General features: G+C 42.7%; 1 protein-coding gene across 5 annotated transcripts in view; it reads right to left on the minus strand.

The window, feature by feature from the left end:
• The window catches only part of TENM2 (teneurin transmembrane protein 2), a 1253534-nt gene that overhangs the window by 713335 nt on the left and 520751 nt on the right, over window positions 1–19448 (minus strand). For 4 of the 5 annotated variants that reach the window (XM_075442183.1, XM_075442198.1, XM_075442185.1 and 1 more), the window contains one exon: window positions 12850–12900. The exons of the other annotated variant lie outside the window; for it this stretch is intronic. The gene's annotated coding sequence lies outside the window, so the exon portion shown is untranslated. The remainder of the gene's footprint in view (window positions 1–12849; window positions 12901–19448) is intronic. 5 annotated transcript variants of the gene reach the window in all.

The raw sequence follows: 19448 nt of genomic DNA on the forward strand, positions 1-19448 counted from the left end.
GAATTAAATTCTTATTTAGACCCCCAGTTCTAGGCCTGACCCCTAGAAGTCAGCAATCTGATCGCTTTTGTACACGCCGGTACGGTTATAGAGGCCTAACGTTTCAAACTGATCTTGAATACATCAACGCAGATAACGACAGCTCCGCGGCACGCGCTCAGCCTGTCACTTCAGCAGAACTGAGCACCAACCTGTGAGCACAACCCCTGCCAACATACCAGCAAGGCGAGGGTTAAGAGGCACCCTAGAAGGCGAACTTGGAGCTTGAAAGCATCCTCACCTCCCAATGCAATCCTCTCAAGCCTTCTGAAACCAAAGTGACTAAAATTATAATCAAAACCTATCGATGGGAAGTTTATTTCTAAATAAGCAGTAAAAGGTTCAAAAGCCGTCATACGGACATGCTGTGAAGTTGTATCTACACCAGAAACAATGACTGAAGTAAAAGACCAGCCACTAACCGTCCTGTGCAGTGGGGAAGCAGCTTTCCAGGGAGTCGGCATTACCATGGAACGGGTCCTGTGCAGTGGGGAAGCAGCTTTCCAGGGAGTCAGCATTACCACGGAACGGGTCCTGTGCAGTGGGGAAGCAGCTTTCCAGGGAGTCAGCGTTACCACGGAGCGGGCAGCGGCCGGTCCCTGCGGGAGCGCAGGAATTCACCTCGCGCTGCCGGGCTGCAGCCTGCGGGACTTGGCTCAAGCTCAAGGGTCATCAATGAGCGGGCAGCAGAGCAGCACCCAGATGCGAAGCTACGCTTTGATGGAGCTTGGGGACGAGCAGCAGCGCCGGCCGGAGCAACACAACGAGCGCCGTGCGCCGACTGACAACACGGAGCAGCCTTGCTGATCGCAGCGGAGCCGCGTGCTTTCAAACCGCCCCGTGTCTGGCTCCTTGGTTGGGTTCTTTCTTCAGTACCTGCGTGGCTAGTACTCATAAAATGCCCTTTTCATTCCTCGTTTTAAAAAGTTTGCTGGAAATGCCAGCAGTCTGTGTTGTGGTGGCACAAGAGGAGGGAGGGCAGAGCAGTGCGCGGTGGCCGGAGCGCCCGGTGCCCGTCCCCACCAGGCTGGCAGCACCCCGCGCGCCAGCCCCAACGCTGCACCAAGCGACAGCGGCACCTCCGCAGGGGCCTCACGTCTCAGTTTTGGCAAAATTGCAGATTTGTATTCTGTGATGGAGCCAAAACATTTTAATAACTGCAAGAGATCACTTATAAAATCTGTGGTGTTTGGGCTCGTGCCCTTTGGAATCACATCCCTCTATCTTACTCCGTACGTGTAGATCTGCATCATCCAAAGCTTTTGAAAGAATATCTTCCCTGACTGGGCTTGTGGGTAAGGCAATCACAGGGCAGTTCAAAGAGCTGCATTATTGCATTTTCTGTCGGGAAGCCAAAAATCTGCCAGAAACACAGATGGCTATTTCCCTGTCGTCATCCAGCGCCTCAGCTCATCTCCCCACCATTCCCACTTCGTTCTCTCAAACAGTTTTCCCTGAGCAGGGAAGCTTTTGCACCTTCTTCTCTAAGAGAACAGAGCTACAAACTGCGAAGTGAGGACGTTTTGATCGTAGATGAGAATGTCTTACTGAAGGCTGCACCACTGTATAACACACTGGGTGACGGCCTCAGGCACTGGGCATTCCAGGCAACGAACTCCTGTCTCTCACAGGTACCACCAGGCCTTCCGCCATGAGTACAGCAGGACAAAACCAGCTTGTAGGGATTACGTCCCCATGTTCCAGGCTTGCATGGCAGCACAGCAGGAAAAACACTGGAGCCAGAACTTGCCCATGCAGGAGAAGAGGGCTCTGCTCCCGGCGCGGCAGGGGAGGCTGCTGGGGAAATCATAACCCTGAAAGAGATGGGAGCTGGAACTTCTGCTTCCACGTAACAAATGACACCATTGCCCACCTTGCCTTATCCTTCCCCAAGCCCCACCTAGTCTCACTACATGTAACCATGCCACAGAGATCAAAAAGCCATGATTTCATAAAAGGCTCTACAGTTTTTCAACATAGAAAAGTGAGTTAAGAATACACTTCTGCTACCGTGCCATTCTGTTTCTGCTACTGAAACTGGGGCAAAATTTCACTTCTCCTTCACTGGACCTAGCTAAGCAAAGTTAAAGCCAGTTCTCTGGATGCATCTGAACCATTAAGGACTTCCTGAACAGAAAGACCCTCTGTTACACCCCTGGTGTAAAGCCGCCGGGACGTTGACTCCTGCCAATTTCTCCACATCCTGGCATAGACACATGTTGTGCAATGATATATTTAATCTTAGCTATGGTCTTAATTCTTCTCCTTCCCACTTCGTTCCTATATATACATGTCTCCACTTTCTCTAACCGATTTTTATATATATATATCTATATATCTAGATATATAGATATATATATATAAAGAAACCAAAATAGTCTTGGCAAAGCACCTCATAAGAATCATCTTGTGGAGGGGGCTTGTGGTTAATGGAACATCGCACATTAGGGATGAGAAATCTACCTGAATAATTCTGTGTACCTGACACCAGCAGCAGGATACAGATGGGTTAGGTCAGGACAGAGAGCTGGCACATTTCAGGAAAATGTTTGGACTACTACTTTTAACGTGTGGGTAAGTGTTATTGAAAGCTGAAAAGGTCATTATTCTTTCTTATTTAACTGCCGTTAAACCAATGACTATACAAACACCTATGTTCAAAGAACTTTTTTGTTTCTCTGCTGCAACCCTACACGGCTGTACCAGACACATAATAGACACAGGGAACTTTTTTTTTCCCCAGTTGATGGTGCAAGGATGGGAGGAAGGATCACACAGACTTTCCATTTTTCAGAGAGGCTGGGTTTAAATCAATGTTCAGCATTTCTGAATCTCTGAGAAAAGGACTTGTTCCAGAAGTAGAAAGCAATATGCTAATATTGCCTTGCAAAATTCTGCTTCACAAAAATTACCAACAGTAACATCAACATAGATAAAAGCTGCATCCGAAACATTACACGCATGTAGAATTATTAGTGGAAACAATACTAAATTCCTGCTTTCAACAGTTGCGTTGATTCCAACCTGTCCGCTACACGTGGGGTATGCTATTTGAATACACGTGGTAGGAAAACAGACTGCTCCTTTCCAGAATATGTATGTGCACCGCATATCACTAAAAATAGAAAGTAGCAATAAAATGACTTTATTAGTGGGAAACCTGCAATGCTGTGGGGTTACAAAAGGGCAGTAACACCTCAATCACTGGGAAATTTGACGGTTTCAGAAAATATACCGCAACATGTTTATTAAATGTAGGAAGAGATAATCTATCTGCTTCCAGACAGATTATTCTGATTTGCAAGGACAGAGAACTGAGAGACTTTGCTCCCTCAATTTACACACACCTTTGTCAGAACTAATAACCCAATTCAAAGACAAGAAGTTTCATAGGATTTAACTATGTGGCCTCTAACATGCCATGCTGACTGAATTGATACGATCTGATGTATTTGGGCCTCTAAAGCCCTTTATTTTTCTTAATTAGAAACACAGATTCAATGCAACTTTCCTAGGAAATAAATGGAATTCATATACCTCACCTCTGAGCACTACGAAATAGCCCTGATTGAACAGGGCTGTTTAAATCTCTGCGGCCGGCAGTGTTCATCAGTGAATTTGTTTACAAAGTGGAAAGAATGAGATGCTGTCAAAGAATGAAAAATAAAAGCTAGACTTCTTGGGAAGGAGACATCCGTCTTTTTCTATTTGTAAATGCTGACGAGCAGGGTTTAAGGAGGGCTAATGTCATCCATTCATCTTAATTAAAGAGTTAATTGCTCGTGTATCCTGATTTGGTTAGCTGATCTTACTAGCGTGAAAAGCATTTGCTTCTATGTATTTTATTGACCACTATAATGACATCATCAGTAAGACTCAGGATTTATTCATGCCTCAGCCTAAACTCATAACTTTAATAGCCTCCTACATGATAAAACTTTCAAGAGGGAAGGAGTTCTTTAGTGTGGTACAGAATACCGAGCGCTCTGCTCAGCCCCTGTTCAGAAACTGTTAAAACGTCTCAGTTCAGCTGTCATTGAAGTATTACTTCAAAGTCCAGAGTCAGGAAGATAAGTAAAAAGTAATTTTAAAGACTAGTTCTCAGCAAACGTATATATGGAAATAGCATAAAACATCTAAAAATCGCATATCAAATATAAGCAAGAGACTTATTACTATTCAGTTCTTCACATCTGTAGGCATAGTCAAGTAAGCACTGACACAAAAACAGGCAGGCGAGGTTGACAGCGTGTTCTGGGGATTAAAGCCCAAATTGCTTTAGTCATATGTCTTACAACACAAAGAGGGGAACCTCGGATCTAAAGCAAGACCAGTTAACTAACTAGGAAGCCTGTGAGGTTTTTCTGCACAATGTCTTTTCACATTTACTGCAGTTCCTGACGTTATTTCTTAAAGATTCTTCACAAGAATTAAATTAAATTTTACACCAGAGGAAAATGGACAGTACTACTGCGTTTTGATTAATCAGCAGTGCGGTACTTAAAAATGAAATAAAAGAATACATTACAAAACACAATATGTGATATTCGCTTATGCTGGTAATGAGGCTTCAGAACTGATCATTTCAGTTATGATCCCACGCTGCTTTTGTGGGATCAATTTCTCTCGCTAACCATGCACAGAACTCACACAAAGGGTTGAAGGGGCCTGCGGGCAGCACCAGGCACCCACCCAACCCACCCCACCCCAGTCCCGCGCGCTGGGAGCACTTGCGTTTGTCGCAGTCCCAGGGCAGCTCCTGTGCGCGCTCCGGAAATGCCTGGGAGGCCCTAAGAACAGTGCGCCGGGCTGCGACAGCCCAGCAAGCTTTATGAACTTCAGGGGGGACTTTGCTGTCTAAGTGTTGTCTTTATGCTCTTCAAGCTTCTCAGCTGAGCGGTTCAGAGGCCAGCACTGGCTCCCGTGCCTTCTCTGACACACATCTCTTTCTAATACCGATCGAGCTTCCATGTTTTCTCAGAAAATTTTCTGTAAAATATAACAAAAAAAATTCTACTAACCTCTGCATGAGATGAACCCAAAACTACGCTGCCCCTCACGCAGAAAAGCAGCAGGCAGTCCCGGACGCGCAGCAGAGGGTGGTGCGCCGGACCCGCGTTACCGCCGGCCGCGGCAGCCGGCCCCAGGACCAGCAGCGGGCAGCCTGCGGAGCCTGGCGCTGCCCCCAAAGCAGCGAGCCCGCTGGGCGGCACTGCGCGTGAACACGGACGCTGCTCTCCTCTTACGTCTCTAGTAAGTCATAGCTCACTGCTGGAAAAGGCGGAATGGTCAATGTATGGGTTTTACCATCAGAGAAGAGGATGACGACTGAGGTTGGACGGGAGCTCGGGAAGTTGCCTGTTCCAACCCTGAGCTCAATACAGGGATTGTTCCAGACATCAAAAACTCACGGACGGAGACCCCGTAACCTCTCTGGGCAACCTGCTCCACTGCTGGACTGTCCTTAGGGTGAGGAGTGTTTCTTTATGTCACGCAATGGCTATGGCTGGGGAGAAGGCGGCCACGACAGCAGAATTTCTCGGTAGGGTTTAGAAGTTACTCATCATCATTTACAGCTCAGCTCCAATTAAAAAAATGTTTTAAACTAAAGATTGTTCCAGTTTTATTTACACTCCAAGCAAACTACTCGGTCAACTTTTCTGTCGTACACTTGTCAGCCTGTTTAGTGCAGAATCCTTACAAAGCACTGTCCTGCTCTGCCCTCCGGGGCTGTGCGCGACAGCGTTGGCTTAGGGGACCTCTCCGAGGCCAGGCAGGGCCCAGCGGCGCTCGGACAGCCCCGCACCCGGGCAGCCGCAGCCCTGCCGGGAGTGCCACCCTGCCTCGTGCTCCCCCACGCCGCGCCCGGGAGCTCGGAGATCTCGGCACTGCTCTCCTCCTCGGCAGGGAACTGCTCGGGCCACGTCGGAGCCTTCAAACCGTGCCAGTGCTCGCTCTTCCCAGATCTTAAAACGTACAGCTCGGTGACCTTGGAAATGATTTTAAGCAACCGCAACCTTTTTATTAATTTTAAATCTCTTCTGTTACCTCAAGTTTCTTTGTTTTCTCATGCCTATACTTAAAGTACAAAGTTATTTCCTAAACACTTCAGGGAGAAACTAAAAATGTTCTTTGATAGACTGTGGGCTAGGAGCAGTGACTGTCACTTTTGAAAGCTACTTTGCATAACATGAAAATAGAATTTGAGTAAAAAGAAAGGCGTAACATTTTGTTGTTCAACGGAAACACTTTGGAAAACGCTGAAATAAAATCTCTAGTGGCTTGTGAAGTATTTAGTTCAGTTGTTTAGCGACAACACCTTTTGATTTGTAAAGCTTCTACGACATCTTAAAATAACCTAAAAGAGAAAGTTTTTCAAGTTTTCTTTAGCTAGCTAAAACCACCTGCTGTAGCTTGAACAGAGAGTGAAAGTTCATAAGCAGAACCTTCTTTTGAGATAACACGTTTTTGAATTACTGTACTGTAATTTTTGTACACTACATCAGGCAATGGCTAGTGCAACTTCTCACAACATCACCAGCTTACTAATAAACATGTGCACGGAGCGGAACGGCGCATACGAGTTATAATTCCTCGGCTGTGCCTAGTAACATAAACAGGCCTGATACCATCGGTTGAAGGACTGAGGAATTAAACCATCCGCAAGGCTGATGTAAAGGATTGGACATGCTAAAAGAGATGGTGAAAAGAGGCTGCTGAGAAATAGAACGACGTTCTGAAGGAGAGCCATAGACCCACAAAGGTCCGTGAATGGAAATAAACAAAACCATGAGAAATGCTTCATCAACACAAGAGCCACAACAAAGCTGTGAATCTCAAGATAAGCAAAAATTGTTTTTGAAGAAAAAAACCCGGCATGCTAGGTAGGACTTCAGAGGCTAGAAAAGATCTCATGGGCACAAACGAATAATATAAACAATACAAAAGAAGAGAGACCATAAAAATCCTCCTACGCACAAGATCAACTTCCTCCATGTCCCTGGCATTACTCTGTTAACCCTCTGGTGCCGACGCTGCAGAACCAGTTGAGTGATTAAAGAGAGGGAACATTTCCACCCCGCAGCCACCGGCTGCCTTCAGCCAGCGTGCCAGCTCCTCTCCACCGCCTGCCTCGCCAGTCCTTGACCCCACGTTCCGCCCCGCCGCGCGTCTCGAGCATCCCGGCTCGCTCGCCTCTCGGCCAGGAGGCACGGAGCTGCCCACCCCGGCTCCGCATCGCGCGGCGCCCAGGCCGGCCCACGGAACGCGCAGCTGCCTCTTGGGAGAGAAGCCACACCGACCACCACGTCCCGGGTGGGAAGCCCGCTCGCTATTGCATTTCTAACCACAGAGAGCAGGAGGCAACGCATTCGAAAGAGGGACGCAGAATCGGTAATTAAACGGCGTGCCAGTTCTAGAGTAGAAGATGCTGCTATTGCAAGAAATACTGGTTTGCTAAATTCAAAAACACCCACAAAAATTATTTTTGACTAGATTAAAGGAAAACGGGCAGGTAAAGCTATGGCTTTAACACTGCAGCATTCTTTGGTCTTGGTTCTGAATCATTGACGCAAGGAGGATTTTTGCCACTGGCTTTAGCAGAAATGAACTAGCTATTAATGGACTAAAAAAATAGCTATTTTCTTCCTGGAAATTTCAGAATAATTTTGAATCCAGAGAAGATACATAACACCATTAATCTACAGTAAGATAGGATGGTAGGCAGAAATGGAGTTTAAATGGTGCTGGGGAAGCTGAAAACTAAGTGGCTACCACACAGAAAAAAAAGCATAGAAAAAGAGAATTAAGTGAAAAATGGAAGTCTAACACATGTTCAGTGCTAGACGAAAACAGAATTGGAATTTTTTGCAGAAGGTACTTGCTAACGTCATTGCACGTGGGTTTATTTTCTTTGGTTCATTAGTTTTCCAAAATTACATCCTGACAGCTTACTCCACATCTAAGGACACCTAAGGGCAGCAGACTCCAGAAATCTTTCACTGAGAAAAATCTCGATCGTGACTCATACACTTCTAAATACCTATTTCAGTCCCCTTTTCCAGTGATTTTTGGTGGTTTGGTTCGGTATATACTGTGCCACGAAAACCACATTCTGTTTACAGCAGGGCCAGATTTTCTATGATTGGATTTTAGTCAGTCATTTCCACAGATGAGATCCTTTCTATGTCATTACTAATGACATTACAACCTCCTCTAGCTGCCCTCAAGACCTAGCTGTTTCGCAGCAGACAGTGTTTGACATCTTCGTTTGCCATCTCAGAAAAAGCCAAGAGAACAGAAACTGTCCTGTCAGAAAAAGCGGCTTCAGAATCTGGTAAATAAATCACATTTCTAGGGTGACGTGACAAAAATTGGTATGTTTGAATCGAGAGCGTACCTGCTTTGTGATTAATTGTAGATGTCAACACTTAGAGGCACCTAGGCAATTAGCACTGTACTTGCCTAAATGTCACCCCATTGTAAACACGGAATGGAAGTAAATAGACAGATTGGCCTAGTGCGTGTTGTTTGGATTTGGAAAAAGAATCTCAAAAATGTGAATTCTAACCGAGCCAATTTTTTATTATGTGCTGCTGATAAGCAACAACAGACTTCTCTCTCTCTTTTTTTCTGGTACGCTGGGAGGCTAGTGCCACCCGTCTCTCCCAAACGCCACGTGGAGAGCCTTACCAATCAAAGCCACCACGCTATCGATGAACCCTAACGAAAACAAACCTACACAAATCTCTGTATTTATGGCTGCAAATGCGGAGACTGACTCAGGCAGAGTTTCCTTTGTCAGGGGAGCCCAGACTGTTACATTTTATGAAATGCTTTGCAGTGGCCATTTGATTTGATAATCCTTTTCTGTCCTGTCGTCCCCAATCCTACAGTCATATACTCACGACCGAGAACAGACACACAGCTATAGGCTGAGAGTTACGGAGTTGACAAACAGTGGCTGATGTCACTGCTATGCAAGATTAAATACGCATTACTAGAAAACCTACACAAACTGGCATTTAATAGTTTAAGTTCTATGAAAGGTAAACAACAAAGTTGGCCAGGCCCGCACCCCTTTTGGGCATTCAATCATGTTTTTACAGTGCATTAAAATCTTTTGGAAAATAACTGTATCTAAAGACTGGGGGGAGGGGGCCTTTTCTATTTTATCACGTAGCCAAGATTTTATTTTTTCCAGAATTTTTCTCCTTTTAACTATAACATAGTAGCTGCTGGTGGCCTTTGGAAAGCTAGCGGATTATATGATGCTGGCTCTCCTTCTTTCCATCTGCTAGCTTGCATCGTAAGAAAACTAAAGTATATATTAAATATTACTTTTTTATGAAACTAATTAGTACAGATGCTGCAAGAATCTCACATAATCATGAAAGGTTTTGTGACAGAACTTCTCTGCTAAAGTAAAGCTCATCTAGAAAGTTGGAAATCCTTGTCTTTAAGGGTCTTTCATTAGCAGCACACACTAAACAATGATCACTGCTGTACGATGAGAGACAAATTAATGAATCAAACATTACAGATTTCATCACATTGGCTCATTTGCATTTAAGCTGGTTTCCAGCTCTGTCATGCATTTGCTTTTAAACGAGCCCCTGTGGATAGTGCTGCAATGTTTGATTCATTAATTTGTTTCTCGGTGTACAGCAGTGCTCACTGTTCAGTATGCAGTGAAATACTTTGAAAATATTTGTTTTAACAACCTATCTTTTATTTTAACCAAAAAATAACAACCCCGAAGAAGGAAATGCTGGCCATTTTGAGACACAGCCCCTGCCAAATCTCCCAGTTGCTGCCCCAGCCCATCGTTATACCACTGTGATATTATCTGGATTAAGTCTTCACAGCTTGCTTTCACATATTCTACAATTTCATAAAGCTTCGAGCCAGCTCTTTGGGTTAGCATTACGATGCCCAATTCAGCTCCTGGGAAGTTAAAGGTGGCTCTAAGCCTTTACTCTCTGATCCTTGGATCAGTCCCAAAGAGTGAGTTAGATCAGCCTCCCGGATGCTCGGTGACATTCTGCCACGAGCGTGCCTTGCACACCAGTTCCTCCACACTGTAACGGAGTGGGCTGCTTGGCAAAGCCATCTCTGCAAGAGCTGCAAAACTTTGGAATTGGTTTTGGGTTTGTAACAGCTTGAGTTTGGTGACCTTACAGTTCGCTGAAAGCACCATCTGTTTCAGAAGAAGAGAGAGGCATGTTCCCTAGCTGGTCAGTGCATGGAGACAAACGTTTCGGTAATTAGCTGGGTAGTTGAGTTCTCAAGTTCCTATCTGAACCTCCAATTTTTAAGTTTATGTACTCAAATACAGCAATAATTATACACGTACAGCTTTGTTGTGGGGATCGTTGCTCATGTTTAATTCTAAAGAAGTAAATACATGGAGCAAATGAAAAAGATGGAAGTTGTAGGCACCAGGAATTGGAGAACAAAATGCTTGCCTCGTTAGAACTTCCCTTCCACTAATATGGCCATGATGGATTGCAAGGTTATAAAAGCAAGCCCGTTTGACAAAAGGATAAGTTTGGACTATGGGATTCATGGAAATGAGGGCCTAATTAAATGAGCTGTTTTTTTCATGAAGCTGGCAGTTTTTCGTATGTTGAGAAACGGACTTAAATGGCATCAGCATATTACATTGCACAGCCATTTTCCTCCCACTTTGCTTTTAAAAAAAAAAACCCGGAAAACAACTCTTTGAATAGCATGTTATGCATGTTGAACAGGGAAAAAAATCAATGTAATTGATACCAAACAAAAGAAAGCCATCAATACAGAAAGGCAACATCCTAAATGTACGTTTTGGAGGTGTTAAATGGAAATTAACATAATTCCCACCTTTGCTTACTTCAAGTAATCCATACATACGACCGAACACAAAAAAAAATCCCTAAAAGAAATACACCACCCCCCCCTCCCCTGTCCAACACAACCAGTGAAGCTACAGTACCCAAAGTGCACCAACACCAAGTCTACCCTGCAGCCACAATAACATGACACCAGCAGAGCCCCAGGGAGATGTACGTGTATTGTGGCCTTCCACTGATGAACACACACAGAGGAAAGTTGTCTCCTGTCTCCATCACGTTGGAAAGCCCCCAGGAAACACTATTCATTTTCCATGCCTGTGTGCAAAGGCGGGATGGAGTCTGTAAGGGACACCCACACCTTTGGAAAGACAGCTTGGCATTTTTCCTAGACTGTATACCTGGTATTTTCTGCAGCAGAAAACTGCTTGGTCTTGCCTTACAAATGCAACAGACATTGTATTTAACCATATCCTTAGTTTTACCTGCAAGGAATTATATCATGCTCATAAGGTGGGAAATTCTAAAAATTCTTGGAAAGGCTGAAAATATTTTAATGTTTATCATGAAACATGTACCTTATTGAAAAACACATTTTGTTTTTAAACAATTATCTTCACATTTTTATTTCTTGAAAGATCATCTTTCGTAAAGACAGATCAAACGCTCTCGGAGAAAAGCTAGGCGGTCTTCATGTGAACGCAGGAATTTATATATATTCTTGTAGGAGCTTGCACAGTCCAATTACAAGACAATTTTATATTAAATGTCCAGTTAGGTCACTCTTGCTCAAGGTAGAAATCACACCTAAGTATACTGAATCAAATAAATATGGCAACAAATACACAAACACTCAAGAAAAGCAGCAGTAAGATGACAGTATGGAACTCCGTGTCAAGAGCACGTTAACTACACTGTACTACTGTTTTCTCCCCAACTCTCCTACCAGACTCGTATGGAGCTACAGCAGTAATGGTGGAGGAGGAAATTAATTTTTCATGAACAAATGTGTGTGCTGTCCTGCTACTATCATAATCACAAGAAACTCTTTGGCTGGTTGCTTCTCTAACTCATAAAATGCCTCCAGTGCACAGCATGGCTTTAACAGCTGACTTCATAACAAAGAGTACATTATCAGATTCCACAGTATTTTGTTCTGCTTTCAGAAATCAAGTATTTAAAAAAGCCCCCCAAAGCCCAGCCCATACGTACAGTTCCATATCCCTGCTAAGCAAAAAAAACACCCCAAAACCAAAACGCCAAACAACCCAACAGTCTTAAACCGCAGCAAGGAAGATCCATGTAAACATTACGGAATTAATTTCTGTTGTCATTAGGGAATTAATTTCTGTTGCTTAAATTAAGGCATTTTGAAGCGAGTCTTTTAGCCACCTGCAGAAGGTGACTCTTCTCATTTTCAGGTGGGTTCAGCAACACTTCTCACTCTCTGCTCACTGGAATACAAGTCCAGTTGACAGCTGTAGTTTAGATGGCAAAGTCAGGTGAAATTAGTCCCAACCCAATGAAATCACACAGAGTTTATTTAAGCACACCAGATTGCTTATGGTGCCTATGAATTCCCATCACTCTCATTTTTTAATAGAGACAGCAGGCTAATCTCTGTCAGGTATGGTTGGGGTAGAGTGTTGTGTTGGAAGGTGCTAGGAAAGCCAGCCGTCGTTCTGGTTAGCTCTTCCCCAGCTCTTCCAATATTTGTATCTTCTGTTTTATTTATGCACTAAAGAAAATTGACTCAACAAAAATGTCAATGCACAAATAAACTAATGGTCTTAAACTGTCAGCATGAAAGAGTCCTCCCAGACTTCTCACTGATATCCTTTCCATTTACACAAAACTCACATATCAATTAAACTCACCTGTTAATTAAAAGCTTGTCTGGAAAATTCCTTGCTAGTTGGAAGCAAAAGAAAGTGTAAAAAGTATCTGAATGCTGAAGCTTTGAATTTTAATTACTTACTCCCAGGCTTGTTCGTGATCCCTCAGGTGTTGGCTGGGCAACAGCAAAGAACTGGAAAAAAGAAACAAAATTATTTTGTAATTCCTGCTGTGGGGAAGAAAATGTATTGAGAAGGCTTCCAATTGTCTCCTCTTATCTTGTTTGGATTTATTCTTTATTAATGTACTTATAAGAAAGTATCTACACACAAAGAAAAAAGATTCTGGGAGATTACAGGCAACTACAGTGAATAATTGTTCCATAAATTTGATAGTGGTTTTTTTTTAATAATGTGAGAGTTCCTATTGTGTTTCTCTCACAATGGTGAATATCAGTATAGCCATAAAAGGGGGAATAACGCATATAAATTTGGCATAAGGGCTATAGTTTTTATCAGATAACTGATTACGCATATACACTGAATTTGATGTGTTGTTTATTTTGCATGCATCTAAATAGAGAAGACATTAGCAGATTTAATAAAAATTCTGGAACTCACAGGAATTTGATCCCCTTTCTCTAGCTACCCATATAATAATAGGTGGGGGTTTTGACCCTTTGCTTTCTTTTCTACATTTTTAGACAAATGATCTTTTTTCATAATGGACAAGGATACTTCATCTTAAGAAAGAGAGTCTGTGAACTAAATACAGAGGCGGTGGATAGTTTTTCTGCCTTTCCTCAAAATCACTCTTTCCTCCCCCCCCCAAAAAAAATCACGATATTTTAATAATCTGATTTTTTTAGTGTCCTTTTATTGAGGATAAATATCTGAGATTCTGATTTGGATCAGTAACTTTTACAAGAAGAAAATTCATTTGTGGCATTTTACAGAGGAACCTGAGGACTTCATGAGGTTTCTGATCGCTCTTTGCCTGTGAAAAATTGAGCCATCTGAATCACACAGAAGATTTACACATTCAGTTCTCCAAGAACTGAAATGAGGACTTTCGTTATTTTATGACGTACACATAGCATATGTACATCTGTTTAAGAAAGTTCAATTATCAGTTAAACTACTCTTGCAAATTAACTTAGAAGGCAAGTAGATGACAATAGCATACGCAGTTGAAGTAACCCTGTTCATATTATGTAAGTTTTCTTCCTCAACTTACTTAAGAATGAGTTTCAAATTGTTAAAAAAAATGCTTCAAAAGGAATATAAATGATAACCAGTTTATTTCCTATGTGTCTGAACCACACTCCAATATACTGAGTGAAAATCCTAAGCAGAAACTGCACGTAGGTGAGCGTGGCTGTGCAATCCTGATCCAGGCTAGGAGACAGTTAGAGAAGCAGATGCTTCCTCAAAGAGCCTTTAAGGGACTGCTAATGTCAAACGACTTCGATCCCACTTGTATTGAGTTCCTGATGAAGCTTTCCTCATCAGATGACCCAGACTTGATGAACTGTAACAGCACAAGTCATTTTTGGCTATTAGGCTCCTGCAAGTGTCGCTGGTTAAGCAGTACATACTCAGTTATACATTCAAGTAGAGACTTCTGCTCGTTGTATTCAGCTAAAAATTCTGAATGTTGTGCAATTCAGTATGTTTAGGAGCCTTAAACAAATTAAAATATTAGAGTGCATTAGGAGTGGAAGAAGAATAAACCAGAGGAAATTTTGTCACAGTTAAAAAAAAAAAAAAAGAAAAAAAAAAGGAAAAGCAAGCAGGCCTCTATCATCCGTTTTGTTTCGAAGCTGAATGTCTTTCAAATGGAGACAATATCTTGTTTACTGCAGTTTACACGGGGACAGGCCTTACAAACAGAACCTTATTTATAATGGAAAACGCATTGCACCAGGAGTAGCCACGATACATTCAAATACCCAAGCTACCATTACTGAGACATTTTATGAATCTGTAATTCATAAAAGAATGCCTTATGAAAATTCAAGACATCAGCAGGTCTTATGTAGGTTACTTGTAAATATGACTTTAAAAATTAATACATATTCTTTCTGGAAGAATGAGAATCTTCTCTGAAAAAAAGACAATGCCATATGCAGCCGAACTTCAGCATTAAGAGCCGAGGAAGTATTTTGTAGCTAACGCAAAATGTAATCTCAAATGGTTTTATTTAAGAATTTATTCAAAGGACAGTCACGTCTTCTATTGTTATTTACAAAAGGCCTTCCTTCGCCAGCATGGGAAGGACCCACCGCATTCACCCCAAGGTGATGAAAATACCTTTTAGAATATTTCATATCAAGCAAAACACCTACTCCAGTGACGGCAGAAGGGACTGCAGCTGCGACAGTGTTACAGCTAACGCACAAGCACCCAAGACAGTAACGGCAGCAGGACAACTCGGATGATCCAGAGGGACGGATAACATCCATCACCCGTGGGAAATCCAGCCTTCCCATTCACGACCGGCTACGCACAAAAACATGACGTGAAAACGTGACAGAGGAAAAGTTTGTGCTATTGCCGAACGCAGACAGCTGGGGTCCCTGAGCATGCCCCAGCCCACGTTCATCCTGCACTTGATTTTTTCAAATACAAGAGCATCTGAACGTCCACACTCACGTTTCACCCGGTCTGCAAACTGTATAACCCTGCCATGAACACCAGCTGTTGACTGCGGATATTTTAGTCTGAGAAAAAGAGAAATTGTGATGGCCCTGACACTTGACAGTCACTGATGCAATGAATAAGTCACTAAGAACCACCAAAGTCTTTTTATTACCAATTATAGCGGCCAATGGATTCTGTTGTTTCCTTAGTTTTACCGATCCTCTGGAAATTAGGGTGCAGGGTAGAAATTCTATGAGAATTTTTTCAGTCATCAATTTTTGCTTGTATCTAAAGTACGAGGACATGTTATGCATCCTTTTCTGTTTATGACTGCACAGCAAAATTAGGAGGAACAAACAGTGGGAGAATACATTGCAAGTTTTCCCAGTGTTTTGCATTGTGCAGAGCCTTTAACAAAAACACCAGCTGGAAATAACGGTAAGTTCCTAGGAGAAATGGTAAATGCTAAAGATCATTTTGCATCTAATTCGCAAGAGGTTTTCTCTCTTTCGCACTAGTTTCCCAATTTTTTTCTTTTTTTCTGTACATGAATTCTTGAATTATTCTTCTCTTCATATATATATATATATTCTATCCTTAAGATTCAGGCGTGTAAACAACAACATAAAAACCGTAACAATTGTGACTATTTCCAGGAAGCATTTGTCAGTACACCAACTCAGTTCCAAATTGCTCTGAAAGTGTTATTTAAAGAGCAATAAGAAGTTCTTATTCATGCAGTCATGCTTTTTTTGTTATTCTTACTGGTTGGCATCCAACGTGAATTCCAATATTTTCTGCATATTACCACTAATTTGTGCTTCACGGGGAGTGGCTGTTCTTTTTCTTTACGGCAGCAATCAATGCCTACTTCTCAGTCGTTATGAGACAGAATCCTATATAAAAATGGCAAATCGCATTAAGCTTCTATAAGATCCTTGATCTTTTGCCAGCGTGTCTGATCCATTTCCAGAGTACACGAGCCAGGCTATGTGCCTTGGTTAATAAGTAAACAGTTCCTGTAAAACTTTGCTTTCTCCTGCCGTCTTAACCCTCCATGTTGTTTGAAGAAATCCGAGTTGTGTTTCAAACAGGATCTCTTCTCTTCTTAAAGAACATTAGGAGTGTCTTACATCTGAAACTTTCTAGATGAAGCAAATGTCTTTTCTTGCTAGTGAAGCTTTTGGCAAAATATTTTTCTGTGCATTGCACGGTATGTTATCGTCATGATCAGCACAGATTTTGTACGTCTCAACATCCTGGTCTCTTATGAATGAGAAATTTCACTTCCCCAAAGGAAATGAAAGGATCATGTATGTGAGTTAGAATGGAAATCATTCTCTCACTGTTGAGTGCTTTTCTGATTCTGTTCTTGGCAAATATGAAAAAACATATCTGTCATTACGATTAGTAATATAGACACGTGTCAACGGAGACATAGCTCCCAAAACAATTCCAAGTTGCCACTGAACTTTTCAGGTGCTCCAACTTGAAAATTTTAGCCACTGCCAACTTAGCCTGCATTCGACGCGACTTCTGCAAGCAATTATTAATCCATTTTTCTATCAATTAAAAACCGATTTTCGATTTACTGTTCCACTTAGTAGCATAACTATGTTAGACTTACAAAATGGTGGTTTAATTTCGACGTGATCTGCTTTTCTACATTTCTGTCTGGTGCAGAAGAGGGACGCACAGGGACTCTTCCTCGGGACAGCCCTAGCTATGCTGAGCTTAGTGGTAGTGCAGCGCAGGAGGCTCTCACCGCCTGAACGCAGCTCAGGTGGGACAGTTTCAGCCTCTCCTGTTTCACACCCAGAAGAGTGTGGGATGGAATCCAAAGCTGCATTCTCCAGCACCGTGCAAGACAGCTCTTTCCCAAACCCAACTACTTTTCCAAACCTGCTAATGAAAGGCGAAACCAAAACTCGGGAACGTGAGCCTGTCCTGTAAGCTCGAGTGCAAGGTGCTTCTGCTTTCGGATGGGTGCTGCTAAGAATGGGGGGTGGGTCACATTTTCTCCTACTCCCAAATGACTTTTCAGCAATTTGTGAGCGTCCAGTTTATACCAAATGTTATGGTGATGCCTTTTGCTAATTTCAAGGATTTCTAAATGAGTTCAGAATACTTTATCAGTAGGAAAAGAAAGCACAGATCAATAGATCAGAGAAGGATCTGAGCAGAGCAACAACCACGCTATAAATGTCAGAGCTGAGCAATTTCCACACAAATAAAATAAAGCTGCCACGGGCAAACAGTTTCAGTCGTGAAGCGTCAGACTACTGCTGTGTGACTGTGTTACATCCCAAGGTCACTTGCACGGTGAGCAGGCGGCGCGACACTCGGCGAGCCAATATCGCAGCTCTGCCTTTACATCTAGCTGCTCCCCAGGACGGCAAAGCTGAACACTTCAAAGTGACTTCCACGCCCCACGCCCCTCTCATAAGCCAAAGGCTTCAGTCAGGAACTTTTACTTAACAAGGAAAGGCACAGGTTCTCTCTTTTCTGTTTAGTTTGTGACTTGGTCTTTCAGGCAGAGAAAGAGGAAATAGAGAAGATGCAACATTCAGATCTTGTAATTCGTCACAGCCTGTGGTTTCACGTCCTCTCACCAGAACATCACAGAGGTCCAACAGCCGACCACGGTTTGCCTTCCGACACCGACAACAGACACCTGACGCTGAACACATCAGGTTGGGCCTTGCATGAGAATCTGAAGAGCAAATGTGACTCCCAGTCTTACAATGTGAGTATTGTACCACCAGACCAAAGTAAACTTTTCCAAGGCAGGAAAGCCAGCCATGAAAACAATGCTGGCTTCCCGTGTTTCACCCCAAAGCTGCTGCTGCTTCGTGAAAACAACTCCTTAGTAACAGACTTCTGCATCTCCCCTGCAACTTGAGACTGACATATCAAAGCCCTGTTCACCTCAGATATGTTTGCAGCTTATCACCTCATTTACCTAGAGGCTGACCAGCCTAGCCTTCTGGCCTCCTGTCCAGGCCATCCATGCAAGTTACACCAGATTAAACATCCCATTTTAATAGGATCACAATATTCAATTAGATTGTCAATCTGTGGAATCTAACATATGATTCAGCATTTTAAAAATAGTATAAAATATATTAAAAACCTGTGAGCCAGCTAAATAATGAGTATGAGTAACGAAATCATATACTTGGTGTTTTTTTAGGTTTGGTAAGAAGGATTCAGCACTCAGGAGCTCCCCTCCTGACACCTCTATCCAGACGTTTGAAAGAGGCCAATATCTCACATAATGACAATATCTAAAAATGCGACCATTTCTTTCGGCACATAATGATGAACAAACTTTTTGAAAACATTGCCCTGCTGTCTCTAACCACGATGTTCTGGTGTCTTAGGTTAGCAATAACTAGATATGAAAGTTCAGTTGTGATAACTAAACAGCCTTCATGAGCCTTAAATGCATCAAGTCAACAACCTCTCCTCCTCAATGTATTCAGTACTTTCTGTGTGAACTATAACTATCACTTCAGCTGATCTGTAATCGCTTTCTGAACCATGATGCTCATGCAAGCGTTGTAAGACTCTACTCTTGCACGGGGTAACCAGAGTTTTTTGACATTTAAAATATCTATCGGCAAGACAAGAATTTGTATTTGCATATACATAAATTGTGCCAGGGAAACTAGATGAGTGACAAACCATCAACAACAAGCTGCAGCCTCGCCTGTGGCTTTCACATCAAGCATGGCTGCATATGAAAATGTTACGTTGTTCAGAAAAAAGAGCTTGACCACCACAGCCTCTGTTTTATACGTACTCTTCTGAAAAAGAAAAACATTTTAAATTACTGTAAAGGAGAAAACTGTTTATTTATTTATTTGAAACCTTTTTGTATTGGCAATCCATTGAGGGGAAAAAAAAAAGTTTCCCTTCTGATAGGATACTTGACATGAACTTCCACGTGAGGATTTTCCTTCCCATCCATCCCTGACTATCCATCTCCCGAGGTTAAACCGGGCTGTGTGATGCCTGTGAAACGTTCGTTATAGCTTACTACCGCACCCCACCGGTGCATCTTCCTTCCCTCACCTGCAGAAGCAGCTGCACTGTC

This window comes from Opisthocomus hoazin, chromosome 23 (genome assembly GCF_030867145.1).
Source record: "Opisthocomus hoazin isolate bOpiHoa1 chromosome 23, bOpiHoa1.hap1, whole genome shotgun sequence".
In the NCBI taxonomy this organism is placed as follows: domain Eukaryota; kingdom Metazoa; phylum Chordata; class Aves; order Opisthocomiformes; family Opisthocomidae; genus Opisthocomus; species Opisthocomus hoazin.